Source organism: Anomalospiza imberbis, chromosome 21, assembly GCF_031753505.1.
Source record: "Anomalospiza imberbis isolate Cuckoo-Finch-1a 21T00152 chromosome 21, ASM3175350v1, whole genome shotgun sequence".
Taxonomy (NCBI): Eukaryota; Metazoa; Chordata; class Aves; order Passeriformes; family Viduidae; genus Anomalospiza; species Anomalospiza imberbis.
The window spans coordinates 6,891,168-6,896,056 of record NC_089701.1 but is presented as its reverse complement, the minus strand read 5'-3'; the positions used below and the strand labels follow the sequence as shown (position 1 = coordinate 6,896,056).

The 4,889-nt window shown below is 47.7% G+C and overlaps 1 long non-coding RNA gene across 1 annotated transcript; it reads left to right on the top strand.

The window, feature by feature from the left end:
- Window positions 1-636: 636 nt before the first annotated feature.
- On the top strand, window positions 637-1,145 carry LOC137486186 (uncharacterized). The gene is made up of 2 exons (XR_011005611.1): window positions 637-722; window positions 864-1,145. It is a non-coding gene; the product is annotated as an uncharacterized lncRNA (long non-coding RNA).
- The last annotated feature ends 3,744 nt before the right edge of the window (window positions 1,146-4,889 follow it).

Below are 4,889 nucleotides of genomic sequence, written 5' to 3'. Positions count from 1 at the left end.
AAAGCATTGGTTTGTCAAAATCCCAGCTTCTTGCAGGCCAGGGTCAGCTCTGACCCTTCTTCTACAAGTTTTGAATTGTCAGAAGTGTGACACTATCGAAGTGCCAAGTTCCCAATTTCAAGTTGCAATCACTTTTCATATAGAAATTGTAAATCACTGCACTATAAGAGTTAAATGGGGGAAAAAAAAAACCCAACCCAAACCACTCAATTTCAAACACCAAATGCCAACTGACCTGACAAAGACACCAACCACTCCCCACAAATTACTGCCCTCACATTCCTGAAGTTAAGAGTTTTTGTCCTCTTTTGAGAGGAAAAAATGCTGATGCTCTGAAAACTCCCTCCCCTGACCTGAGAGAGCTGCATCCTCTCTAGAATGGACATCCTTGACTTTGCCACTGGCAAAGCATCACCTGCGTCTTCAGCGCAGCCTCAGGTTTCTCAAGCAGGACACCAGCAGTGCTGGCAGCCCTAGTCCAGGGGTCCACACAAACAGTAGATTCCCTGTGCTTTATCAGTACTACTACCTTTAAACCCTCCTAGAGACTTTAAATGCTTCTGCAAATAGCCCATCCAGCTGAGTATAATTACCTTAATTAAAACCCCACCTCATCCTTCTGACTGGAAAGGTTCATGTGTTTGCCTTAATGATCTCCTTAGCAGCAGGCTTAGAAAGTCCTTTGGCTCCTCTGGCAGGGAGCTGAGACCTGAATGCTTAAGGTGGGGGAAGGCACAGAGGTGCCCCTGCTCCTGGGGTGGTGTGAGTTTTGGGGCTGAGGTTTCCAGAGAATGGATGGCTGACAGAAGACTCTGTTCCCCTCTAAGCACCAATAATTTCTGGCAGCTTCTTTTCTCCATGAGATGGGAACCTTGCAAACCTCCGAAGTCTGGACTTAGTTGTGTCCTGATGCCATGCCAAGGAGAGGGGATGGCATGGTTATTTGTGCCTGGCTGAGGACAGATTGGAAGATAGCAGTGGCCATAAGGCAGCAGGAAATGCCTTTGCTACTGGTCTAGAGCCGCCAGGGATGTTTTTTCACCTCTGGTCTATAAACAGCAATTCAGTTTTGTCTCTGCTTCCCAAGGAGCCCTTATGGTTCACAGAAAGCAGAGAACAACCACTTTTGATATGCATCCTACTTACCTTCTGTCCTCTTCCCAGGGCTATGCAAAGTTAACCCCTCCCTTCCTGTTGCGGTTTAGGATTTTTCCTTTTGTTTCCTTCTCTCGGGGAGTTTTCCCCCACGTGTGTGTCTAGGAGACAATAATGACCAGGTACTTAGAAGAGACAAAAGAAGTGGCCAAGCTCAGGAGAGGAGGCCACTTGGCCACACTCCTCTTACCTGAAGGTTTCTCTCTGAGGGGCAGAGATACCTGAGAATTGGGCTGGGGAAAAAAGGGGTTGGGGCAGCTGCTAGCTCCTTCTTGCTCTCTCAGCATTCGCAGGGGAAGGAGGCTGCAGTCAAGAATTCACCACCATTTTGGGGTTCTGTCTTCTGCTACCTTCTACCATGAGTGGAGCTCTGCTCTTGGAAGCAGCCATTGCACTGGGACCTTGTTAACACCCTCCCTCACTAAACAAAGGACCCTTCACCATCTGCTGGGGTGCCTCAGGGACCCCTTGAGAGAGGAAGGTATGTCCTCTCCAGCCTTATGAAGAAACAAGTCTGATAACACTTGTTCTGTGTCAGCTAATGGGACTCCTGGGCAGCAGATTGTTCTAAAAAGGCTGCTCCTGCTCATCACCCCCTAATCCTTGCTCTGCTGTTGGAGAAAATTTAATTGTCAAGCAGGAAGGGTTCCTCAGTTTTTGGCTGTTAGAATGAGGCAGGAGCAAAGTCTGGCTTGAGTGGGTCTGGGAGATGAAATCCTGGCTGCCTCTTCCTCTTCACTGGGTGTACAGACACCAGCAGTGTTTCTATTTCCTTGCTGCCATGAAAATTGCCTTATTGAATTTTTAAATAAACTCTGCTGGTTGGAATATCTAAAGAGCCTTTGCACAGATCCTGACAGCACTCTTTTTTTTAAATTAAAAAACTTGGCCTCAGGCAAAATGGAAATGTCTTCAGATTTGCAATCAGTGCTCATGTAACATGTCTGAAATGCAGTTTATAAGCTGGTGATTTGATGGGATTTGTTTCTGGGGGCAGTAATGGATGGATTTGTGGAACCTAGGAGCCTAGGGTGCCATGACACAAATTGCTACCAAGGACCATACCAAGGCACAAGGCGAGAATGGGAAAGAACAAGAAAAGAACAATCTAGTTGTAATTGCTGAGTTGCACATGGGAGTCACATTGTCCTCTCCTGCCAACCTCCTCCTTGTCTTTGTGTTTAACCCACTGAGATGTCCAGTTTGCTCCCAAGAACATCCAACTCTGATAGAGAAGGGGAATTAATAATAAATACCTGCTAAATGCTGAATAGGAACTGTCACAGAGAGCCTGTTCAGAAGAAAAAGGCTTGAACTTTGTCCCGAGGCTGCTTTCCCCAGTCACTGATCTGGATCATTTCATTAGCTGAGGTCAAAGGAAAACCCTTCTGGAGGGAGGCCTGGGGAAAGGGGAAATGCAGTGAGAAAAATACCTTCCTCTCTCAAGGATACAACTGCAATGGCCTTAGATAGGGATTAAATAACTGAGCAAGTCCCTAATTATGCCTGGGTTAGATGGCAAAGAACACCAGAGGAAGGAGTGAATAAGGGAACACAGGACTGTTTATTGAGCAGAAGAGGAGCAGAGCTGTGTGCAGGACAAGTGGATGATTGGGGTGATCTGCCCAGGCCTCATCCACCGCATGCAAAGACAAGTGGTGCAGAGATTCATCAGCCATTGCTCATGCCAGGCTTACACAAACCACACATCCTCATGCAGAACTGGGCTGGAATCAGCTGCTTCAGGGATATCTGCTCTGGGATGGAGCCCCTTGGCTGCAGCTCTTCCTCTGCACCTTCACATCAGGCTCCTTTATCTCCTTATCCTGGGATATCTCTCCTGGAATAAGCATGAAAGGACCATTCACCACACACACGGACCACAGAGGGCCCAAGTGCTGCAGCTCTTGGGGATCACACCACACGCTGTCCTCTCAGCCTGTAATTCACACCCTGAGGTGTCCTACAGCCAATTACCTCATTATGGCTAATCCAGGGGTAGCACTGATCTCTCCCAGCCCACATGAGTTCAGTGTCCACCTTCTTTCCACTGCCACCATGTGGAACTAACTTTAGACATCACTTTATGACACATGGCAGCATCCAGCAGGATTTGTGCTAGGAGCCACGCCGAGGGAGTGCACCCACCTGAAACCAGTAAGAGTGTGTGGGGTTTGGCTGAGATGGAGTTCATTTTCCCCACAGCAGCCCTCCCAGTGCTGGGCTGTGTACTGGTAACTGGGAAGGTGCTGGTAACACACCAGTGTGTTGGTTCTGCTGAGCACCAAGGCAGTCTCTCCAACATTCCCCCCTCAGCAGCAGGCTGGGGATGGGCGAGATTTTGGGAGGGATCACAGCCAGGACAGCTGACCCAAACTGACCAAATGGATAGTCCATATTATATGATGTCTGCTCAGCAGTAAAAGCTTAGAGAAAGGAGAAGCAGAGTAGCATTTGCTATGATATTTGTCTTCCAGAGCATCCTCTACATGTACTGAACCCCTACTTCCCCCTGATGGAAAGAAAAGAATAAATATTTTTATTTGCTGCTCGGGGCATTCGCTTTCGTTTAATTAAACTGCCTTTACCCTGACATGACTTTTTTCATCTTCTTTTCCCCCCTTCTTCACCCTGCTGAGGAGTAGTAGAGAGGCTTGGTGGGCAGCTGTTGTCCAGCCAAGGTCAGCTCCCCTCAGAGAAGCAAACCAAGCCAAGCAGGTTAATCTGTCTTTTGGAGGTTGCAGAGCCTACATGTCTGTCTCCAAAGGTTTGCAGCCTCAAGGCGAAATCATTTCTTCACAGCTGAGTTTTGCCTAAGGCTGATGCTGCTCCCTGAGCTGAAGCAGAAGGAGGAACAGGCTCATGGGCTGATTGTGCAATGCTGAGGAGGTCAAAAGGATAGAAGTGCTGGGATATTAGGGCTGTCCCTGGGGCAGGGACAGGAATGTGCTGTAGGGTTGAGAAGCTGCTCCCTGCTCTGGGAAAGAGGGCAGGTCGGTGCACAGCCAGGCTCCACAGTTTGGGACAGGCCTGGGAAACACTGATGTTTTTCTCTGTCTCCCCCCCAAAATGGTAAATTTTGCTTATCCATCATTATTATGTCACTCGGCATGGGGATGGCCCAGAGGCTCTGCGGAGGTCAGTAGGCTGATCCATTAAAAGGCACCTAAAGATGAGCTCACTTCTTTCACATGAAAAAGGAGTGGGTGAAATCTTTAAATCTCTGGAGTCAGAAGCAGTTTGGAGTTTTGATAGCTTGAAACTCCAGTTTTCAGTATCCATCATTCTTGTAAATGCAACTGACTCCATCTCTCAATGCCAAGTGCTATTTCGGGGCTGTTCATTCCTCCCTAGGACATGTCCTTAGGAAATATCTTGTTTCTTGGTTGAATCCAGAAACAGGTTATGTCTGAACAGCAACCCAGTGGCAAAATCCCTTGTGGCTCATTTAAAGATACCATAAGTGGACAAATCCCTTTATTATTACAGAAATTACCTTAAACTATCCATACCACTCACAACTAGACAAGTTCTTATGACCTTGTGGTTACAGGACCATCCTGAAGTTCAATCCCATGAGATGCTGAGTGTGAGACTCATCTCTGACTTCCATGAGAAGTGAGGACACCCAGCACCAGCCTGGATAGGACTTTTTCTGGAGGGAGGAGGAGAGCAAAGGTAAATAGGTGCAAGAGAGAGAGGGACAGAGGGAATGAAAGGGAGAACAGCTATTG